This window comes from Sus scrofa, chromosome 17, assembly GCF_054392235.1.
Source record: "Sus scrofa isolate SSC_HxYL_T2T_F1_AM1 chromosome 17, Sscrofa_HxYL_maternal_Yorkshire_Landrace_v2.0, whole genome shotgun sequence".
NCBI lineage: Eukaryota > Metazoa > Chordata > Mammalia > Artiodactyla > Suidae > Sus > Sus scrofa.
This window is the reverse complement of record NC_139399.1, coordinates 51,337,060-51,361,193: the sequence shown is the minus strand read 5'-3', so window position 1 is coordinate 51,361,193 and position 24,134 is coordinate 51,337,060. Positions and strand designations below refer to the sequence as shown.

Below are 24,134 nucleotides of genomic sequence, written 5' to 3'. Positions count from 1 at the left end.
TCCCTCTGAGGAGGCCAAGCCAGGAATCGCCTCGAGGGTGGAGGTGGGGGAGGGGGACTCCAAGGCAGCTGATAACACGTAGGCGGCTACCGGGTTGTGCTCCCCCACTCCTGTTACTTCGGTGTTCGTGAGGGTAACTTTACCACCTAATTTTGACACAAATGTTGTCCATGAGCTTTGCTTTTGCTAATTTGCCCTGTTTATTTTTGTGGATATTTGGAGAGATTAAAAACCGACGTGGACATGGTGCTCTCTCCCCAGCCAGTTTCCTACGCTTAATGCCAGGTCCCCTATAGGTACGCAGGAAAGATGAGATGAAAAAATAAACGTGTAAAAAAGTATGTAAGGTGTCGGCTTATCTTAAGCGTCCTGTAGAACAGCTGCTCCTCCCTTCTGCTGTTCTGCAGATAAGCCTGACGCTCTCATTGACTCAGCCGGCTTGCCTTCGGGTCCCTGCCGCTGCCTCAGAGGATGAGGCAGGAAGTAGTGCAGGCTCCCAAACTGGTTGCCCTGAAGCTGCGTGAGTCCCTGGACTTTGTCCCTTTGCCTTGCCCTGCTGGGACCCCCTTGGGCATTTCCTACTAGACTGGGTTTTTGGAGAAGAGAAGAGAAAGACCCTTTTTACATGGGCCACCCCTGGACCCCCAGAAAAGGCATGGTCCAGAGGTGAGAAGCCTGCTGTGAACTTGGCACGCCATCTGCTGGCTAGTTGTTTAATCGCAGAGAGAGGCAGCCTAAAGTCCAGAGATGGGAGCAGCAGGCCCACTCTCCTATTCCTGCGTACAAGGTGGGCAAATCCTTTCTCCCTCTGGTTGAATATGATGTACATTTGACCCTTGAACAACACAGGGTTGAACTACATGTGTCCACTTACACGCTGATTTTTTTCGCTAAATATATCCTACACGATTCGTGGTTGGTTGAATCTCTGAACGTGGAAGAGCCGACACTGAGGGTCAATTACACTATGTTAGGTGAGGATTTTCAACTCTACTGGGCCCACCTTGTTCAAGAATCAGCTGTATTTAGGAGTTCCCGTCGTGGCGCAGTGGTTAACGAATCCAACTAGGAGCCATGAGGTTGCGGGTTTGATCCCTGGCTGCGCTCAGCGGGTTAAGGATCTGGTGTTGCCGTGAGCTGTGGTATAGGTTGCAGATGCAGCTCAGATCCTGCGTTGCTGTGGCTCTGGTGTACCTGTCTGCCCTGATGAGACCCCTAGCTTGGGAATCTCCATATGCCACAGGAGCGGCCCTAGAAAAGGCAAAAAGACAAAAAAAAAAAAAAAAAGAATCAACTGTATTTATGTTGAAACAATGAAACTAAACGGAAATAAAGTGAAAGTTTTCCCACGACTTTTTTTTTTAAACATAAAAGAAAGGGTGTACTTTTTTTTTTTTTTTTTTTTAATAGGGCCACATGTGCGGCATATGGAAGTTCCCAGGCTAGAGGTCTAATTGGAACTACAGCTGCCAGCCACAGCCACAGCCGTAGCAACCCAGGATCTGAACCAAGTCTGTGAACTATTCCACAGCTCATGGCAACTCTGGATTCTTAACCCACTGAATGAGGCCAAGGATTGAACGTGTGTCTTCATGGATACTAGTCAGTCTTGTTACCACTGAGCCACAACGGGAACTTCTGAGGGTGTATTTACTCTTCAGGGGGCTGGGCTGTTCAGCCTTTCTGGCTCTTAAAAAGTGGTCCTGAGACCCTGGGTATTTATACTGGCAACGAGAGAAGAAAGAGCTCAGATTCTGCAGCCCCCCAAACTTGGCTTTGAATTCCACTTCATTAGTCACAGGCTGGGAGAGGTGTGCAAGTTAATTTACCTCTGATTTTGAATCTGTATGTGCTGGGCTGGATAATACCTACCCTTCCTGCTGCCCCCCGCCCCCCACCCCAAAAGATGTTCATGTTCTAATCCCTGGAATCGGTGAATATGTTAACTCTCGTGGAAAAAAAGGGCTTTGCTTGGAGTTCCCTTCCACTGCTGTGGTGCAGGTTCCATCCCTGGCCCAGGAATTTCTGCATCTGCTGGTGTGGCAAAAAAAAAAAAAAAAAAAAAAAAAAGGATTTTGCAGATACAATCAAGGTTGCAGACCTTGAGATGGGGAGATTATTCTGGATCATCTGGGTAAACCCAATCTAATCACAGGAGTCCTTAAAGGCATTTAGTCAGAGAGATGGGATAATTGCTGGCTTTGAAGACAAAGTGGGTCATGAGCCAAGGATTGCAGGCAGCCTCTAGAAGCTGGGAAAGGCAAGGAAATGAATTCTCCAGAGCCTCCAGAAGGATACAGCCCTGCAGACACCTTGATTTTAGCACGTGGGATCTGCCTTGGGCTTCTGACTTCCAGGACCATAAGAGCATAATCTGTGTTGTGTTACCTCTCGGTAATTTGTTACTGCAATGAGAGGGAAGGAACACATTGTAATGTGGGGTAATAATAGTACCTACTCTGTAGCTTGGTGGGGGGAATGAAATGAGATCACTGCGGGAAGTGCCTTGAAAATGGTAAAACACTTTACAGGTGTTTCGGGTTCTCTTCTGGGAAGACATCCAATTACTATATTTTTTACTTATTTCACAGTTCTTTTCTAAGAACTTTTCTACTATGTGCCAGGCACTGTGCTCAGGGCAGTGCTTACAGAGGTGAACTCTGGCTTCAGGCTTCAGGCTCAGGGCAGGGTCTCCAGAGTCATGGCTTACCCTTGCTCATCTTCTCATATTGGCTGGTCTGCCCTGTCCAGGTATCAGGGCACCAAGGGCCAGAATCCAGGCCAGAGACAGCATCTCAGGGGCCATCAGATGGATCTGTGCTGGTCTAGAGACATAGGGCCTCATGTGGGACTCCCCTTTGCTGAGGCAGAGTGTGTAGGGAGCTGGGGCCAGTGAGGTCAGCGCTGCCTGGAGTGGTGGACAGAGAAGGCAGGGCTTGGCATGTGGCCAGAGACCAATGACCCTTGGGTTCAGCTTCTTGGGGCCACAGGTGAAGGAAAGGACAGAGGCTGGGACAGGGGCTAGGGTGACATGATTGGGCTCTGGAGATTGTCTCTCTGCTGTACACAGGCCTGAGCTTCCTCATGTCACCTGCTGAGCTTTCCAGGCTTGCCTGGTAGCTCCATTGTGTACCTCCAGTGTGTTGTAATGGAACAGCCTTCTCTGAGGGCTCAGGAGATTCCTTGTGCCTTAGGTGACTGCAGTATTCTATCCAGTTGGAGGGGTTTTCTGATGGGGACAGGGGGACCCAGAGTGAGTCACACAGCTGAGACAGACAGAGGCACCCCAAGGCAGGGTGGGGATGCAGGTCTGAGGGTCCTAGTGGACCCCCAGGCCACCGAGAGCCTAGGGCCAGAGTGGGATCTGTGCTGCCACCTGGTGGCATATGTTGGAACTGCTGCTGGATCAGATGCCCTGTCTCTTGGGATTAGACTTTCTGCTCAGCTTATTTCTGGACAAGAGGGGGACCATAGGGAGTGCCCGGTGAGTGAATCTACGAGAGAAGGTAGTGAGACCTGGTCGCGAAGTCACTTTCACCATTCACTAGCCATAGTTCTGAGAATCAGAGGCAATTTCTGAAAAGGGGCTGATGAGAACTGAGGACCCCCCTTGCCCCGCCCCCTCACGCCCCTCCACCCCCCCTTCCATGGACTACAATGTCTGTGTCAGACTTGATGCTCTAGAAACCTCTCGTGGAGTTTACACATGCACCTGGAGCCAGGTGAAGGGGCCAGAGCACATGAAGCACGGCGCTGGTTAACTCAGGTTTTCCCGTAAAGCACCTCATAGACTGGGCAGCATGCACACTGTTGCAGCGCGCAAATGCTTGCGTGGAAAGGTAAGCCCCTCCTCCAAGGAGCCACCTGCCTCCAGATAATGTACGTCTTCACCCGGTGTTACCCTAGGGGTGCCACCTGCCTGAGACCTGCCAGCCTGAAGCCTACAGAGCTCTCAGCTGAAATCTTGAAATCAGGCTTGTAAAAGGTGGTCCTGTTTATGAAATGAGTGATTTAAAAAAAAACTCACATGGGAGTTCCTGTCATGGCTCAGTGGTTAACAAATCTGACCAGGAACCATGAAATTGCGGGTTCAATCCCTGGCCTTGTTGGCGTTGCCGTGAGCTGTGGTGTAGGTCGCAGAGACGGCTCGGATCCCGAGTTGCTGTGGCTCTGGTGTGGGCCAGCGGCTCGGCTCCAATTAGACCCCTAGCCTGGGAACCTCCATATGCCACGAGAGCGGCCCTAGAAAAGGCAAAAAGACAGAAAAAAAAAAAGAAAAGAAAAGAAAGAGAGAAAGACAAAAAAACCCAAAAAACCAAAAACCAAAAACCAAAAAAAACCTCACATCATTTAGAACCCTTTAAGTATGTCTTCTAAGAAGTTGTCCATCTTGGAAACATTATACCAAAAAGACAAAAAAAAAAAAAAAAAAAAAAAAAAAAAAAGGGAAGAAAGAAGGAAATCTACAGAAATGTGGGAAACATTTTAGCAAATGTGTTTCAGAAACTTAACCCGGCTTCAGTCAGGGTAAATGAACTAGTAAATGCATTTGTTTTCATATACATTTTTTATTAATAGAAATGTATTTTTTTTAGGAGTTCTTGTTGTGGCTCAGGTTAAGAACCCAACAGTGTCCATGAGGATACAAGTTTGATCCCTGGCCTTGCTCAGTGATTTAAATACCCGGCGATGCCAAAAGCTGCAGCATAGGTCAGATTCAATGTGGCTGTGGCATAGGCCTGCAGCTGCAGCTCTAATTTGACTCCCAGCCCAGGAATGTCCATATGCCACAGGTGTGGCTATTAAAAAGGGGGGAAAAAAAAAAGGAAACATTTTTCCCCACCCCCACCCAAATGATGGTGAAAGGTATTTAAAGGAATACAGACCCTCGCCTCAGGGGAACGCTGACATATGTACACTTCAAGAGGCATCTGCTTGGAGATAGTTGACTGTAGCACTGTTTGTAGGCATGACAATTGTTTTTTTGTTTTTGTTTTTGTTTTTTTTTTTTGTCTTTTTGCTATTTCTTGGGCCGCTCCCGTGGCATATGGAGGTTCCCAGGCTAGGGGTCGAATCAGAGCTGTAGCTGCCGGCCTACACCACTGCCACAGCAACGCGGGATCTGAGCCGCGTCTGCAACCTACACCACAGCTCATGGCAACGCTGGATCCTTAACCCACTGAGCAAGGGCAGGGACCGAACCTGCAACCTCATGGTTCCTAGTTGGATTCATTAACCACTGCGTCACCACGGGAACTTCTAGGCATGACAATTGGAAACAACTCAAAGGCCATCAGCAGGGCCGTGGATAGATAAATCACAGTGCATGTGGACAGCGTCAATGGCATGATGGCCTCCTTATTAAAATGAATCTGATATGCAAAGATCTGAAGAACGATGTGGAGTATTCAAGTTGCAAAATTACTCATGAATTACTCATGATTTTTTTTTTTTTTTTGGCCGTATCAGCAGCATGTGATAGTTTCCTGGGCCAGGGATCGAACTTGAGCCATAGCAGTGACCCGAGCTGCTGCAGTGGCAATGCCAGATCCTTAATCCGCTGTGCCACAAGGGAGCCCCTCTTTATGGATTCATATATGGGTAACAAAATAATGCCAACACAGATGGACAGGGAGTTCCCGTCATGGCTCAGCAGTAACAAACCTGACTAGTATCCATAAGGACGTGGGTTCGATCCCTGGCCTTATTCAGTAGGTTAAGGATCTGGCATTGCCGTGAGCTGTGTAGGCATAGATCACAGATGAGGCTTGGATCCCGAGTTGCTGTGGCTGTGGTGTAGGCTGGAGGCTACAGCTCTGTTTCAACCCCTAGCCTGGGAACTTCCATATGCCATGGGTATGGCCCTAAAAAGACAGAAAACAAAACAAAACAAAACAAAACAAAAAAACAAACCCCAACCAACCAGACAAACAAAACATGGATGGCTGCCACACTGCTTTCACTTGCTAATGAGCAAAGGATTGCTCAATGCCTGGGTAAGCCCTGCTCCTCTTCCAGATCTCAGCTCAAGGCATCACTTTTTCAGGGAAGATGCCCCCGCCCCCCAGGCCAGGGAGGCACCTACCCCCAGACCAGGGAGGCACCCTGATGTCCAGTCTCAGAACCCATACTTTTCCTTCAGGTCTTTTGTCACTGTTGTGTATTTACCCGTGTGATGATTTGGTTAATATCTGTCCTTCCCACAAGCTTGATTCAGGCAGGAACCTGATCGCCTTCTTCATCCCTAGCTCCTAATGCAGAATTTGTGATGTCTGTGCTCAAACGGGATAAGCTCTAGGGAGCTTTTAGGGGAGGTGCCTATTTCCTTTCTTACTGAATCCCCTAAGGCTTAGGCTCAGAATGTCTGAGCTCAAATCCCGGTTCTGCCCCTTGCTGGCTGTGTGACCTTGGGTAAGTAACTTTGAGTCTCTGAGCCTCAGTGTCCTCATCTATAAAAAGGATAATGATACTTTCTTAGAGGGTTGTCAGGATTCAATTACATAATGGAAGAAAACCGTTCATCAATAGTGCTTGGTATTGATTAGGACTTCGATTAGTATTTGTTAAATATCTAAATGCCTCAGTTGTGAGAAACACTTGGGGGCAAAGGGGGGAGGGGGAGCTGGAGGATGCCCTGGGTCTGGGCGAGGCGGGGGCAGCTGGGCCATCCCCCACATTACCACCAGGTGGCGCTGTGACCATTCACACCAGCGCTGCTTGCCCCCATCAGCGCGCTCAAAGCTTTCAGGTGGTTTCCAGCTTTCAGGTGGTTTCCAGCTTCCATGCATCCTGTTTGCAGGGCTCCAAGTGGCCATTGGCTCTAACTTCTCAGTGATGGGGATCTTACTGTTACCAGACTGGAGATCTTTGCAGGGCTGTCTGAGAGCCCCTGTCCTCTGGGTCTAGGCAGCAGGACCCCAGGAGACTGGGGAAGCCCAGGTCGAAAGGAGGGCGCAGACAAGGGTTGGGACTAGGGTGAGGCAAGCGAGGTGCCCAGGGTGCAGCATTTAAGGAGGTGCTCACTCTAGGGCTTGTGCACCTGTGGAGGCTGACCATCCTTGGTGGCCTCATAAGAACACCTTGGGGCTGGGCTGTGGGCCAGTCAGTCCACAGCCTCTGTGAGCTCTCAGCTGGTGCCAGGCTGCATGGTTAACTTACTCGTTTCTCTGAAGAACCCTAGTTAGGCAAGAACTATTATTAGTCATTTTTCACATAAGAAAATGGACACAGAGACAGATCAAGAAGATTGTTGTACTTAAAAAGTGGCAGAGCTGGGATGTGAACCCACACAGTTTGCTCTGAATGCCCCCTCTTTCTTTTTTTCCTTTTTTTTTTAGGGCCACACCCATGGCATATGGAAGTTCCTGGGCTAGGGGTTGAATTGGAGCCACAGCTGCCGGCCTACACCACAGCCACAGCAACCCCAGATCCAAGCTGCATCTACAACCTACACTACAGCCACAGCAACGCCAGATCCTTAACCCCCTGAGCAAAGCCGGGATCAAACCCACATCCTCATGGATACTAGTTAAGTTCTTAACCCAGTGAACCACAGCAGGAACTCCCTGAACAGCCCCTCTTGACCATTACCCACCTGCTCTGCTAATCTGTTATCTTTCCCTACAGCTACCAATCCCCGCTTCTGTCCAGTATTTATTTATGGATCTGTTGCTCTTTTCCAAGCACTGTGCCAGTGGGGCCCATGGAGGGCAAGGCTGAGCCCTGTCAGGTGGAGTCCTGGCTCGGCCATGTCCCTGTCTGTGATCTTGGACCAGTCATTTAACTTCCTGTGCCTCGGTGTCTTCCTTCTGAAATGGTACGAGGGTCTTGGCCTCTTGGATTCGTGGGGAGAATGGAGAGATTCACATCTGCAGAGAGAGCCTGGCCCATGTGGCACAGTGGGTGAAGAACCCAACTGCAGTGGCTCAGGTCACTGTGGAGGTACAAGTTCGATTCCTGGCCCAGCTCAGTGGGTTAAAGGAGCTGGCAGGTCCTTTAACCCATAGGTCGCAGCTGTGTCTCTGATTTATTTATTTATTTATGTCTTTTTAGGGCCACACCCGCACAATATGGAGCTTCCCAGGCTAGGGGTCAAATCAGAGCTGCAGCTGCTGGCCTACACCACAGCCATAGCAATGTAGGATCCGAGCCAAGTCTGCGACCCACACCACAGCTCATGGCAATGCCGGATCCTTAACCCACTGAGTGAGGCCAGGGATTGAACCTGCGTCCTCATGGATACGAGTCAGGTTCGTTAACCACTGAGCCACGACGGGAACTCCTGTGGCTTGGATTTAATCCCTGGCCTGGGGAACTTCCATATGCTGCGGGTGTGGCCATTAAAAAAAAAGTTGGAGGAAACTTTGCTTTCAATCCAAGGAATTCAGGAAGGAATCTCACTTCAAATGAAGGAAATCGTAGCTGAAATGTTAAAAAAACAAAAACAAACAAACAAAAAAACATTCCCACCTTCTCTCAAATTAAAAAAGGGGGGGGGGCGTCTTGGGAAGTGTCAGCTGCAGTCACCACGGGTGTCATCGCCCATCTCCTAGCTGCCAAGTGTTAGGGTGGGAGGGGAAGTGAGTCAGAACCCAGTGCTCCTGGCTTTGAATCTTGGCTTTGGCACCGTGACCGTCCCAGACACCCCGGCTGCGTGGTCTTTGAGATCTTCCCTCGGTACAATGGGAATGACTGATTCCAGCCTGGTGGCATCCTTGCGGTCATCGGATGAAGCAACAAGATTGAGTGCTGGGCACATAAGAGGGGCCTTTGTAAAATGTCATTTCCTGTCCTCAAGGGGGATTAAACGCCACATCAACCGGGGGTGCAGCACTTCTGGAATTTTGACGTCTCTCCTCCCAGCGAAGAGCCAGACCTGACAGGCTGCAGGAGTCCGTTTAATTCCTTGCTTCCCTCCTTTACTCCTGTTTGAACTCTCTTCCTTGAAGGGGGTGCATCTCTCAGCCTGTGCGTGGGACTCCACCTTGGAGGTCCTGTTGCCAGCAGCGGGCCACGTCTTAGACTCTTGTCACCCACTCAGGTGGAGGGTGAGTGGGGGACCGGGGCCTCCTTTCTGCAACCCAAGGCCTTCTGGGAAGCAGAAGGGCGTGGGGTGGAAAGGGCTGGGGGCTGGGAAGCCCCCTCCTCTAAGGTCTAGGGGTAACCTGGGTCCCCTGCTCGCCCCTCCCATGCCACTCCTGATGGCTCTGCTCCTGCCCAGAGATGAGAAGAGGGTGGTGGCCCTGCCCTGGGGATGCTGGGACTGAGGAGGGCCGAGTGCGGTGCCAGGGACCTGAGTGAGCACAGCTGGGCCACCCACTCTCGGGGGTCTCACCTGGCAGGGGGGCATCCTCTCTCCCCTTCCTCTAACTCCCTCAGAGTCCCGGAGCCTCATCTTAGGGTCACCCCAGACTTCTCCCCCCACCAGCTGGGTATCACTGACCCCTCCATCTCAGAGAAACTGAGCCTCACATCCTGGAAACTGAGGACGAGGCGTGACCAACCCAAGGTGGTGTGGTGGTAAGGAGGTGACAGAGCAGAGAAGGGGCTACGGACACCCAGCTCTGCCAGCCCATCCCCCACCCCCTCCACCCTCCTCTCTGCGTCCCTCCCCCGCCCCACGCTCCTCCAGCACTTAATTTTAATGGCCCTTTGATTGCGAGCCTCTTCTTAGGAGACCCTAATCATTATTAATGAATTTGGGCTGCTCCGGCAGGAGGAGCCAATGAGGCCGGCTGGCTGGTGGGGAGCTGGATCCACCAGGAGCCAGCCGCGGGCATCCCCCTGCGGGCCTCGGAGGAGAGCCCAGTTAAACCAGACCCCGGGGCTGGAAGGGGTTCCTGTCCATCCAGATCCCCGCGGCCCTTGCCTTGGAGAGGGTGTAGCTCACTGAAGACCAGGGGGTCAGCCTGGGAGCAGAGCCCCCGGACCAGCTGAGCCCCCTCATCCCGCAGCCTCCGGTGGCCTGGGGGTGGGGACCTGGGCACCTGCAGGCAAGACCCTCCTCTCACTCCACACGCTGGGCTGCTCCATCAGGAAGTCTCATGGGCCAGGTTTGGGTTTGTTTTCCAAAAATTGAAAGGAGAAAAACGGTCCCAGTGGGGAAACAAAACAGAAAACAACAAAGAACAAAATCTCTCTTAGGATCTTTCTGTTCTGAACCTTGTCCAGGCCCTGCCAACTTCCTGAGCTCCTTCGGCACCAGCCCCCTGGGGTCAGCTGGAGCTGGATCTGCCCCCACCCTCCTCCTGGGCCTTTGAACCAGCCCCAGATTGCTCTGAGCCTCAGGGTCCTGGGTGGTGGAACAGGCCTTACCTCACACCCCCTGGGTTTGGGGGGGATGGAGTAAGAGGGGGGAGTTGGATGCATTTTGCAAATGAGGCTTCCTGATGATAATTTGCTCACAGGCAGGAGACAGACACACTCACTCACACGCCCCCGCATCCCTAATGGGGCCTCCTCGGAAGGTGCTCCTGGTTTCTGGAGACGTGTGATTACTCAGTAGGCTCTGTGTAATTATTTAATCAAGCCTCGACCACGTCCTCAGCGTGGAGCTGGGCGGCTGACCAGACCCTGTTCCGCCTCCTCCCCCACGAGGCTAATCAGTTAGAGGTGCTGAGAGGGAGAAGGGGGCCAAGCTGGGGTCTGTTCTCTCTGTGTCACCGCTGGGCCGCGTGGGTAGGATGGCTGGAGGGAGGGCCGGGTCACCTTGGGGCTCGCCTGGGCTGAGCGCAGGGCGGGAGGAACCTGTGCGTGTGCGGTCCCCTTATTTTGCTTTTTTTTTTTTGTCTTCTTGCTACTTCTTGGGCCGCTCCCGCGGCATATGGAGGTTCCCAGGCTAGGGGTTGAATCGGAGCTGTAGCCACCGGCCTACGCCAGAGCCACAGCAACGCAGGACCCGAGCCACGTCTGCAACCTACACCACAGCTCACGGCAACGCTGGGTCCTTAACCCACTGAGCAAGGGCAGGGACCGAACCCGCAACCTCATGGTTCCTAGTCGGATTCTTTAACCACTGCGCCACGACGGGAACTCCTTATTTTGCTTTGAGGACAGTGAGGACCAGAGAGGAAAAGGCAGCACGGAGTTTCCACCGATCTGGCTTCTGGGGTCCCCTCCTCCCCCCTTCTCCCTGCTTCCCCTGTCTCTCCTTCCCTCCTCTCCTCCCTCTCCCTTCCCTCCTTCCTTTCTTTTTATGTTTATTTATTTATTTTTTGTCTTTTTAGGGCCGCACCCACAGCATATGGAGGTTCCCAGGCTAGAGTTGGAATCAGAGCTGTAGCTGCCGGGCTACACCACAGCCGCAGCAATGCCAGATCTGAGCTGGGTCTGCGACCTACACCACAGCTCACCGCAACGCTGGATCCTTAACGCACTGAGCGAGGCCGGGGTTGAACCTGCATCCTCAATGGATACTAGTCAGATTTGTTTCCAATGAGCCACGATGGGAGCTCCCTTCCTTCCTTTCTTTATTCCTCCCCCCTTCCCCTTCCTTCTTCCCCTCCCCCCTCCTTCCTTTTCTCTCCTCTCCCCTCTCTTTCCCCTGTTAGACAAGAAAGGGAGAAACGCATATGTCCTCATTGGCAAACATAATATAATAAGGTGGCAATCTCCCATGAGCCTCCTCTTCCTCAGCCACACTCCAGCCCTTCCCCAGAGGGGACTCTGGTCCCAGTCCAGAGGCTTGCCCGCCAGACATTCTCTGTGCACACACAAACTTACCCAAGTTCCTGCAGAAACGCGGGTTTTGGTGTTTGCTTTTGCTCACGTAAGCATCCCTCATGACCCGAGCATGGTTCTTCCTTGCAGGTTGCCCCCTGGGGACATTCGGCTACGTCTGGAGATGTATTTGATCGTCACAGCTGGTGGAGTGGGTGCTACTGGCAACCAGTGGGTGAAGGTCAGGACCCTGCTAAACATCCTTCAGTGCCCAAGGCAGCCCCCACGACAAAGACATATTGAGTCCAAAATGTCAAGACAGAGAGCCGAGGCGGAGAAACCCTAGTCTAGAATGTTCCTCAACTTGCTCTGTTTGTTGTTGTTTGTTTTAGTTTGCTTCTGTTTTTTTGCCATCCCCGTAGCATGAAGAAGTTCCTGGGCCAGGGATCAAACCTGAGCCACAGCAGTGACGACGCCTGATCCTTAACCTGCTGCACCACTAGGGAACTCTTCAACTTGCTCTTTTCTAAAAGCAGTACATCTTGGAAATCTTGACAGGTTAGTAAATATCTTCTCCTCCTTCCTTTTACTCCAGGGTAGTTTGTCTGTGTCGCCGTCTGCTTCCCTAGTTCTCCTCTGATAGACTCGGGGCTGCTTCTGCTCTTTCTGGGGTTAATGGAAATGGCGCTTTGGCGGATGCCCGTGTTCCTACACGTGCAAGACTGGAGCGTGTTCCTCCTTTGGATGCCTGGGAGCAGGATGGCTGCGTACACTTACTTTCAGTGTCAACACATAGGGCGCCGTGCTCTCCCACAAAGGCTGTGACATCTTACCTTCTGACTTTTCCTACCCCAAACCCGGTGTTTCAGGAAAGATGATGAAAAAGAAAAAGGTTGGAGTTCCTGTCGTGGCGCAGTGGTTAACGAATCCGACTAGGAACCAAGAGGTTGCAGGTTTGATCCCTGCCCTTGCTCAGTGGGTTAAGGATCAGGCGTTGCCATGAGCTGTGGTGTAGGTCGTAGACACACCTTGGATCCTGTGTTGCTGTGGCTCTGGCGTAGGCCGGTGGCTACAGCTCCGATTAGACCCCTAGTCTGGGAACCTCCATATGCCGCGGAAGCGGCACAAGAAGTAGCAAAAAGACAAAAAAAAAAAAAAAAAAAAAAAAAAAGAAAAGAAAAAGAAGAAGGTTGAACTTAGAGTGGTTATTTTCCCAAGAGGACTAAGGGAACTTGACCTTCAGAGAGGGGTGGGGGCCCAGCCATGACAGCCCCCAGACAGTCCTCTGTAGTGCAGCTGGTGAAGGACAGACTCAACCACCCCCACCACCCTGTGCAGCCCCTTGGGGGAAGGACAGGAACTAGGTGGGGGGCTCGAGTTTCACAGATAAAGCTCAGGAAGCTTGAGAGTCCCTCCCATCAGCTCTGAGAAGTCACATCTGCCTGGAGCCCCCACTGGAGCCCACAGGACCCAGAGGGGTACAGCGGACCCTGAGCGTCGTGGCAATTCCAGTCCATTGAACACCCTACCAGATGCCTCACGGCTCTGTGGCTGGGGTTGCCAGATTTTTCAGGACATCCATGCAGTATTTGGGACATTCTTTTTTTTTTTCTTCTTTTCTTTTTCTTTTTAGGGCTGCCCTCTTGGCATACGGAAGTTCCCAGGCTAGGGGTTGAAACAGAGCTGCAGCTGCCAGCCTACACCACAGCCACAGCAACACCTGATCTGAGCCGAACTGCGACCTACACCACAGCTCACAGCAATGCCAGATCCTTAACCCACTGAGTGAAGCCAGGGATGGAACCTGAATCCTCATTGGGTTGGTTTGGGTTGGGTTCCTTTTTTTTTTTTTTTTTTCCTAGGGCTGCACTCGTGGCATATGGAGGTTCCCAGGCTAGGGGTCTAATCCGAGCTGTAGCCGCCGGCCTACACCACAGCTCACAGTGACACAAGATCCTTAACCCACTAAGCGAGGCCAGGGATTGAACCCACAACCTCATGGTTCCTAGTCAGATTCGTTAACCATTGAGCCATGACGGGAACTCCTTGGGTTGGCTTCTTAGCTCAATGAGCCACCACGGGAACTCCCAGGGGACATTCTTGCACTAGAAAGTAGTTCATTGTTTATCTGTGATGCAAACTTACCCGGGTGTCCTGTGTTTTACCTACAACACTACCCACTACCCACTACCCGAAGCAGCAAGGAGGAGAAGAGGGGGACCTCTGGCAGTTTCCCATTAGCCTGGAATCTCCTTTTGGTCTTTCATCTTTTCCCTCCCCAAACCAGTCAGACCCTCTAGATCTGGGAGACCCCCTTTCCCTCCAGAGAACCAGGAGGAAGCTGAGGGGCAGAGCTGCCGGCACCTGGGACAAGGTAAGGAAGGAGTGCCTGGCAGGGTTGGGACAGCCCCTCCCTCCTTCCCCATCCCCCTTCTCATCAGCGTCTCGACACCCACCCTGGGAGAGCTGAGTCTCACTGCGTGTGTGAGTGGTGAGGCTGGATGAAGAGGGTGGGTGCGTGGGCGTGTCCAGGGCTGTGCTGCTGACCCCACCTCCCCCCACTGTCCATACTTAGAGCCAGCGGCCACGGCCAGTATAATTAGTTCATAAATCACTCCGAGTGATAAATAGAATGATAGATGCAGGTTTCACTTGATCACTTTTTTATTAAGGAGAAATAAATCAACACCACATTGTTGCTATAAACCTTTCAAACGGGCCAGATCCTGGCTGGTAGAAGCTGATTAACATGGCCACATGGAGGGACTGTTTGTAGCTGATCCCTGAGATCAATCAATCCCTGTCATTTTCCCTTGGAGGAGGGGACCGAACAGGTGCATGCAGAGGAAGGTGGGGCTGTGTGGATGGTGCGGCCGTGGGGGAGAGGGGGTGTGTCTTGAATCTGTGCCATCAGTTGGTTGAGTCTCATGGTGGTGGTGGAGGTGTCATCTTGTCCCGTCTCTGAGTCACAGTGTCCTCTCTGCCAGGAGGTGAACAGTGTTAGTTATAACCAGTGTAGTTAGTGTAGATAGTTGTTCTTAGCACCCGATAGAGCAGTGGGTACCAAACTGCTCCATCTTGGGACTCCTTTACATACCTAAAAATTTTGGAAGCCCTCGAAGAACTTTGGTTAGTGTGGGCAATCTCCATCAATATGGATTGTATTAGAAGTTAAAACAGCTAAATATTTATGAATCCCTTTTTAATAGCAATAACCTATTCTGTATCCATGCAAATCATGTCTTTAACAGAAAATAGCAATATTTTCCAGAACAAGAAAAAGACATGAGAAGAGTGGCATAGTTTTACCTTTATTTATTTATTTATTTATTTTTGTCTTTTTGCGTTTTCTAGGGCCGCTCTCGTGGCACATGGAGATTCCCAGGCTAGGGGTCTAATTGGAGCTGTAGCCACTGGCCTACACCAGAGCCACAGCAACATGGGATCCGAGCTGCGTCTGCATCCTTTACCACAGCTCATGGCAATGCCGGATCCTTAACCCACTGGGCAAGGCCAGGGATCGAACCTGCAACCTCATGGTTCCTAGTCAGATTCGTTAACCACTGCGCCACGACAGGAACTCCTTACCTTAATTTCTTTTGACATCAATTTATGTTGAATTTCTCTGAAAAGATTAAGGTGAATCAGAGACAGACAGTCTCACATCTCCTGCATTTGATCCGTTGCATTGTCCTGGTTCAAGTGTGTGAAAAAAATCTGGGAGTTCCCTTGTGGTGAAGGGGGTTGTCACTGCTGCTGTGGTGCAGGTTCCATCCCTGGCTTGGGAATTTCCGCATGCCATGGGCATAGCCAAAAAAAAATCTGGCCTCACTGAAATAGGCCCTTGGAAAGGAAGGAGTATTTTAATGGCCTTTTCAAGGAACTGTGGCTACTACAAATAGCTTCTGGAAAATCCCTCCATACTCTTGTGAGAGAAGGAGAATAAAAAGGCAAATCACATTTTAGTACTATGAAACTATTTAGACTTTGCGGAACTCCTGAAAGGATCCCAGGAACCCCTAAGGGTTCCCCAGGCCACACTTTGAGAACCACTGGGTTGACACCTGCATGGAGAATGGTTGGTTGCAGGGGTCATTGTCCTTTCCCTGGCCCATGTCACAGCAGGTCTTGGAGCATCTGCCTTCTTCTCCTCGGAAGGTGGCCCTTCCTTCAAGAAGATGGTGCTGGATGTCTTCCACGTGCCTCCTGGGCCTCTGTCCACTTTCCCCACCCTGCCTGGGCCCCGGGAAGTTGACCTGCAGACCGCATGGTGGCCCTCCTTGCCTTTGACTTCTGGATGGGCCCAAACAATGGGAAGTTCTGGCCGGAGACTGGAGCAGGGAGGAGAGTGAGGGCTGGGGCATTGATTTCTCTCCCTCCCTCTCTAACAGGTTGGTGACAAGAGCCACACCCGGTAGCCCCTCCTCCCTCCCTGTCTCAGGACCTGTTCTCCTTCCCCATCCCTGGGGCACACCACCATCCTGGTGGGCTTTTCTGTGTCCCACTCAACTTAAAAAAAATTAGACTTCCCTCAACTGCCATCTGCTTCCTGCGGGATTCCAACTGCTGTGCAATTTCAGGGGAAAACTCCCTGTTTTGGATGAAACTGGAGAAAATAAGCAGAATGAGGAGTGAGAATATCCCTCCCCGCCCCCAACTCGAGTGCCTGAGCTTGCTCCTATACAAGGCACCTTCCCAGGCTTCATTTCCTAATCTCCGAGGGAGGACCTCTGAGAAGCTGGGTGGGAATCCTATACCCACAAGCTCACAGAGGATAAACCTGCCAAGGCCACACAGGGCAGCAATGGCCTTGTAGTTGGTCCAGGTCACTCCTGTGACATACATCACGTCCAGGAGTTGTGTGGGTCTGGTAGAGGAGCTGTGCTTCCTCCTTGGCCCTCTAGCCCTGACTCTGTCCTTTCGAGGCCCCCCCCTTCTGAGCCCACTGCCTCATTTTCTACAGCCTCGTGAGTGCTCCTATGAGCCTCTCCGCCTCCTCCCAGCTGGGTGCTCCTTGGCTGGTGCTCTGCCTTTAGCTCTGTCCCAGAGGAACCTGAAGTTCCCTGTTTTTGACCAAGCCCCCTCTCTCTTCATAACATCATGCCTCTGGCCACGTTCTTTCTTCTTTCTGGTGGGCTCCTTCCAACTGCTCTCCCGGGACAAACATACTCATTTTTTTCTCTTGCAGAAAGCCACTTCTAACTGGCTTCTTCCCCAAAGAGCTAAGTCCTCCCTCCTAGGTGTTCCCATCACTCTGTGTACATCTTGGATGTGTCAGCATCGCCCTGTGTTATAGTACCTTCTCTTTCTCTTATTTCTCATGAGGCATCGCCTCCCCAAGTGTGTGTATCAGTTAGCTACTGCTGTGTAAAAAACCATTCCAAAACTTAATGACTTAACAACAACAATTCTTTATTAAACCTGTAATTCTCTGGGTCAGCTGATGGTTCTGCATATCCTGGTTGGGCTTGGCTGAGCAGTTCTGCTCCTGGCTAGGGCCCCCTCCCTGTCAGCTGATTGTTGGCTGATCTAGAATGGTCTTGGCTGAGATGACTCATTTTTATCCTCTGGGGTCTCTCATCCTCCAGCAGGCTAGGTCAAGCTGGTGTTTTGGTGGCTGAGCAGAGTTCTGAGGGAACAAGCAGAAGCATGCAAGGCTGATGGAAGCTTGAGCTCAGAACTGGCACAGTGTCACTTCCAGCATGTTTTATTGGGCAAAACAAGTTACAGCGTCATTCCAGCTTCAAAGTGTGGCAAAACGGACTTCATCTCTTGTTGAGAGGAGCTGCAAAGTCACACTGCAAGGGATGTATATACAGGGAGGGGAAAATTGGTACCACATTTGCAATAAATGTATTACAATTTTGGTTGGCCATACAATATTTGTTTTAAGTGCTATAAAACAGTCCCTGTATGATATGGTGCAGCAATATCACTGTATGAAACTCACAACATGTATTACTATTATTCAGTAATACCCTTTGTGGCATAGTTGAAATAAATATCTTTTATACAAACATGTGTAAAACAAACAAAAAGGAGTTCCTGCTGTGGCACAGTGGCTTAAGGATTGGCGTTGCCACGGCTATGGCATATGTCACAGCTGCAGCTTGGATTTGATCCCTGGCCTGGGAACTTCCATATGCCGCAAGTGTGGCCAAGCTAAAAAACAAAAAATTGGAGCCACATTTGCAATAAATCTGTTGAGAGATGAACGCTCCTAAAACTCCCATTGCAAATGGGTAATTTTTATAGACCAAACTCTTGACCATGGCCTTCAAGGCCCCACATGGACTTGCCCTGCCAACTTCTTCATCCTTAACCTGCACCACGCTCCATCCACATTGGCCTTTTGTTCAAAACCTTGCCCTTGCTGAGCATGCTCCAGCCACAGGGCCTTTGCATCTGCTGTTTTCTTTGATACATCCCTTCCGCATTAGTGTATCCTTTAATTAATCAATTCTTCCCTTTCTTTGCATTTCAGCCCAGACCTTTCCTGACTTTCTTGATTATGTTGAATCTTCCTCTTATAGGCTCTCGGCATTTATACTCTGCTTCTTACAGCTGCAATTTTTTGTTTGTTTGTTTGTTTGTTTTTTGGTAGCTCTGTGGCATATGGGTTCCTGGGCCAGGGATCAGATCCAAGCTGCAGTTGCAACCTACGCTGAAGCTTTGGCTACACCAGATCAAACCTGCATCCTGGCCCTGCAGAGAGGGTACTGATTCCCCTGAGCCACAGCAGGAACTCCTAGCTGCCCTTTTTCTATTTATATTTATTTAACAAGCACTCATACGTTGAGCTTACCACGTGCCAGGCATGGTTCCATGTATGTTGTAAATATTAAATCATCTTATCCTCAAGGCCATTATATGGTCAGTCTTAGTTTTATCCCCATTTTACAGATGAGGAGGCTGAGGTACCAAGGAACTTAGCCATAATCCCACACCTATTAAGTGATGGAGCAGGGATTCAAACTCAGGAAGTCTGGCTCCACTACCCCTCTGTCTTCCTCTCTCGTGACGACTTGATTCAAATCTGCTTCTCCAACCAGTGTGTGAACCCGATGAAGGCAGGGACCACATTCCTTTGCTCCTGTCTCACAGCCTTGGGGTCTAACACTGTGTCTGGCACACACTCAGTGCTCAAGATACGTTTGTGGAGTGAACAATCTGGAGACATCAGTTGCCTAAAGCCATGGATGAAGGGGATTTCTGCAGCCCCTTCGAGCTGCAGAATGGCGATGCTCTCTGCAGCCCTCACGCCTCCCCAGAGGGGTCCTTCCGTGCCCTGGGGATCCACCCCCAGCCCACAGCCTCCATTTCGCTGAAGCTCCAAACCCCAGGAGCCTCCTTTTTTCCTTCGCATCTCTGGCAGCTGCTTTCTCTGCGATGGCCCTGAGGACATTTCCACGGTGCCAGCTCCCTCCCGCTTTCCAGCCACCCCCAAGTGTGTGACCCTGCTAAGAGTGCAGTTTTCTCTCCCTCTCGCCCTCACTTTGATTTGATCAGGCCAAATCTGAAATGATGTGTGAAAGTAATGATATTTTGTAATTAAATCTCTGGTGACGGCCACCGCAATTTGTGCTACATGCATTGTTCATAAGGAAAAAACGCATCAATTCATTTTCTGACCGGCTACTCCAGGGACTGGCAATTAGGAGAAGCTCATCTCTCGTTGCCTCGCATATTAAAGAGCTACTGAAACGCAAAGAGAATTTGGGAGGTTGTTTTTTTTTTTTTTTTTTTTTTTCAACCTTCTAATAATGTTAGCTTAATTAGGGAGGCTCAGTGATAAAGGGAAAGTTTTGGATGACTTGAGCATATTGTGGTTGGGGGGAAAGAAAGAGCAGATAAAGGGAAATGGAGGCGTGGGGCAGACTGGGGAGGGCTAGGAGATGAGGAGTGTTCCATCCTGAAAGATTCGACTTTGCTGGACCACGGTGGGCAGTGGCTACAGACAAGAAGTCCCAGGGCTGACCGGGCCTCAAGTACTATTCCCTGAAGGTTCTGGCTGGACCTTTTCTTTTTGCAACCTATTTCTTTTTGTTTGTTTTTTAAAGTTGCACTTTCAGCATGTGGAAGGTCCCGGGTGAGGGGTTGAATCAGAGCTGCGGCTGCCAGCCTACACCACAGCCACGGTAATCTTGGATCCTTAACCCACTGAGTGAGTCCAGGGATCGAACCCACATCCTCACAGACACTATGTTGGGTTCTTAACTCTCTAAGCCACAAAGGGAACTCCCTGTAGCCTTATTCTTGCCATTAAGCCTTGGTATGTGTCTTTCTTACTCCCCCTTGCCCCCCCTCCAGCTCTTCCTTTAATCTGGTTATAGCTTTTGGCATCTGAACTGGACCAAGGTACCAAAAGATTGTTCCATCCTTTTTTTTTTTTTTTTTTTGAAGTAGGCCTTATTATTATTATTATTTTCTTTCTTTTTTGGCCACCCCACAGCATATGGAGTTCCTAGGTCAGGGATCAGATCCAAGCTATAGCTGCGACAATGCCGGATCTTTAACTCACTGTGCCGGGCCAGGGATTGAACTTGCCCCTCCGCAGCGACCTGAGCTGCTGTAATCAGGTTCTTAACCCCCGGACCACAGTGGGAACTCCAAGATGAACATGTTCTTGCCGTGTCCTCACAGGACAGGAGGGGCACGGGATCTCCCTGAGGTCTGTTTTATAAGGGTTCTAGTTCCATTCATGGGGCTCCACCCTTATGACCTAATTACTTCTCAAAGGCCCCTTCCCCTAATACCATCCCACTGGGGATTAGAGTCAACCCATGAATTTGGGAAGCAGAGGGAGGGACATAAACACATAGTCTATAGCAGGTAACCAGTAGCCACATGGCTGCCCAGCCCTTGAACTGTGGCTGGTACAACCGAGAAGCGGAACTTTATTGTAATTAGTTTTAGTTAATTTAAATGCAAAAAGCTATGTTTGGTTGGTGCTACCCTATTGGACAGCATAGCTCTAGACCCTAGGAGATCCTAGTGGGGACCCCAGCTATCCAAACCCATCAATTTCCAGCATGGTCACCAGCAACATCATGATTGAGTTGTCTTCTCCCTGGAAGCCCCTTTGCATCCCTCCTGTGATAGGCTCAGCGCCTATCATGGAACAAGTCTTCTACCAACACTTGTTAACTAAATACCTGCTGATGCCAAGGGCTTCACCTGCAGGATTTCAACGAGTCTTCTCAACTGTGCCGTGTAGTTGGTCCCATTGTATTCTCCCTCCTCCTTTTTTTTTTTTTACCTGTAAAAGAGAGACTCAGCAAGGCTGACCGACTTCTCCTGTCAGGCAGCTGGTAAACATCTGAGCCAGATTTGGAATCCATGTATCTCTGCTCCCAAAGTCTATACTCCTTCCTCCGCAGTGTGCTCAGGGGCCAGTTTGGGATGGATCTCCATGACGACCGCTGACCTGACAACTCCAAAGGTGTCATTCTTAGGGGCTGCCTTAATAGACATGGATTCAAATGCAACTTGTTTACTTGGGATGTGGAGACAACACAGGGAGTGAGGAAGTGAGACAGGGCGGGGAAGGCAGCCAATAGCAGCTGTGTGATCCTGCTACTTCCCACCGTGTGCCTGAGGCTTAATTCTGCTGGGAAGGGTGGGAGGCTGCATAGAACCTCACAAGGTTAGTCTACCCCAGGGGCGAGGGAGCTGGGGTGTTTATCCGCCAACTCTCATTGCTCCCTGGTTGAGAGATGCTCTGAGGGTGTAGGTTGCATTTCTGGCCTTCCATTCAAGTGGACACAGCAGACTTGATGGCCAGAGAAAATCACCAGGGAAAGAAGTGATAGTTGGCAGCAAAACCAGTATGTTGTAGAAGGTCCCTCACTCTTGCAAAGATCCTGGAGTCACCGCACTAGCCGTGTTTCATCAGAAGGGAAGGTTGTGGGTTTGGGGTCTGGGGTTCCAAAATTCTCTGACCCTCCTTAAAGATCCTGGGGTTGCCTTTTAAGGGGTTTAGCCATTACCAAAGCAGATGGGTGCTTTGCTGAGGATCTTTGAAAACTGGAATCTATTTGCAGTTCCTAAAGCAGGGCTGGGGATCTTTGCATATGTATAAAGAAAGTGTTTTCTAAAGCTCCTAATGGTGTAAATAAGGTTTAGGTGCTTGTTGAAACCTACTTTGCAAGCGTTCCCAAGGTCTTTAGAAATGCTTGTCAGCACATAAACAACTCATGGATTATAAATTATTCTTCTGTTTCATTAAAGCATGCCCCCCTAATCACTGATCACAGGCAACTCTTGGTTTGAATAACTATAAGCTCTTGAAAAAAATGTGGGTTTTGTGTATATTCAGTAATACAGGTTTGCTTCTAAAGCCAGCATGACCTCCCCATTCCAGATTCAAAAACATAAGCACTTTGACTATATCATCTTCACTGTTAAATTGTTCAGATGTAGTTTTCTTTCTAGGTTTTAATGGAGTCAGAAGCTATAGTTAAGGTGGACCAGACACTTCATCTTCTTACTTCTTGCTGCCCTCCGAATGGAAACTAATGTGTATTTAGCATCTCTTAAGTGCCCAGTCCTGGATTAGGCCATTTCATCCAGGCTGCAAACTTGCAATGAGTATTCGCACTGCCGTTTCGTGGAGAAGGCCAGGCTCTTTCCTGGGGAAATGGGCGGGAAGATTTCATGACATATCCACCGGGTGAATCAGTGGTTCTCAACCCCAAATGCACTGGAGAGTCACCTGGGCAGCTTTGAAAGCTGCTGATGATCAGGCAGCGCCCAGAGCAATGAAACCAAAGTGTCTTGGAGCAGCCCCTGGGGCAGGCTTTCCAGAGCTCCCCAGGTGTGATTCCCCAGGAGAACCGCAGCATCAGCAGGCACAGGGCCTCTCTCCCAGGGTTGAGTCCTAACATCCAGTGTGGTGGGAGTGACAAGGACACCTGAGCATGTGGACCTGGGTTTGAGTCTTGGCTCTGCTCCATGTTGTAGTTTTGGACAAGGTCCCTGGTCCCTGGGAGCCCCCCTTTGTGAACGAATGATCAGAATATTCATCATAATGAAAAGACCTGACTTGCAGGGTTCTTTAAGGATTTCATGGGATACCCAGACATTGGAGAGGCCCGAGTTCTCCTCCCATGAAGGGCCTTGGCGCCAACCTCTTCCAGCCTCATCCAGGGTGGTCTGGTCCTCCCTCCCCCGACCCTGGAAGCCTGTGGCTGACCCCACGTCCCAGTGCCGGCCACTTCTCTGGAAGCTGATGCCCGCGACGTGCTCAGCAGTGCCCGTCTACTCCTGAGGAGGATGGTATCGACATTTCAAAACAGTTTAATTATTCTGCGGCTGCCTGGCTATTAGCTGTGACAAGAGAGCTCAGGGCTATTTTTCAGCATTAATTTTCCATTTGAAATGAATTCCTTTTGGTTACACTTTTTAAATGTTTCTTTTAATTAGACGCAATTACTTCAGAAGAATTGCTTTTATTCCTCAGCCTGAGATCCCAGTGATAAAGTCGCTATCTGGCCCCACTGAACGGCCGGGACGGCTCATTTAGTCGCTGCACTAAAGTATATTGAACTAGGAAATTATACAGCGAATCAACTATTAATTCCTTTTATGATCGCTCACTCTAACATCTTGAATGAGATCTTCAGGGGGAAATTTAGTCACAAGAGGGATCATTGTTCTCCACCTCTAGCCTCAGGCCCAGAGTTGCGGGGTGAGGGGAGGGGGTCTGGCAACTGGGGGGCTGCCCTGGTGCTGGGTCTGACACAGGGGGCGGGATGACACAGGACTCCTGGCTGTTCTGGGGTCTGGGGTCTGGGAACAGTGAAGCCAAAGCCCCTTGGCCATGCTGGAGGGTGTACCCTCAGCTCCGTGCAACGGGGAGGGGGCTGTGGCCATGCAAAGGGGGAATACGAGCAATTTACTGGTTGCAGGTTTTGATTTCTTTGGGGGTTTGGTACTGGGAGTCAGTAGATGGCGCTCTTCCCTCTGTGTTGGTAACTCTGTCCCGGCTGATGGGAGGCCCTGGGAGAGCTTTCACAGCCAGGCTAGGAGCAACCCTTTCTTTAGGCTTTAGCCCAATCCACTCTTTACAGATGGGAAAACTGAGGCACGGAAGAGTGCACAGTCACAGGCAGATGAAGGCTGCACCAGATCTCTTGGGCCCCAGTCGAGTCTCTGAACATGGCCCCCGGGGTTTTCTTGGCATGGAAAGCCACCCTTCCAACTCTGGCTGGCTGATGGCTTCTGCTGGAGAGGGGTTTGTTGGTTAAGGTCACAGTTCTACTCGCCTAGGGCTACTTTGCCCCTGTGCACCTTAGATGCTGCCCTCCTAGCGTGCTGGATGTGGAAGGAATGGACAGAACCATGGGGAGCTCCTCAGCACTTGGAAAGCACAGGGCTGCGGGGGCTTGGGGGCAGGGTCGGGCAGAAGTGGGCCCAGATGCTGGCAGTGACTCTCTACGCCTCACTGGACAGCTGCTCTAAGCAAGGCAGTGGGG

The 24,134-nt window shown here is 50.5% G+C and overlaps 1 long non-coding RNA gene across 2 annotated transcripts in view; it reads left to right on the top strand.

Moving 5' to 3' along the window:
- Positions 1–19,368, top strand: part of LOC110257414 (uncharacterized) — a 45,032-nt gene extending 25,664 nt beyond the window's left edge. Inside the window, exons 1-5 of one of the 2 annotated variants that reach the window (XR_014832709.1) lie at positions 3,381–3,484; positions 11,809–11,899; positions 12,081–12,216; positions 13,946–14,032; positions 18,562–19,368. This is a non-coding gene — a long non-coding RNA (uncharacterized LOC110257414). Of the gene's footprint in view, positions 1–3,380; positions 3,485–11,808; positions 11,900–12,080; positions 12,217–13,945; positions 14,033–18,561 lie in introns of those variants that run through there. The other variant, XR_014832708.1, reaches the window with a different exon arrangement.
- Positions 19,369–24,134: the final 4,766 nt, after the last annotated feature.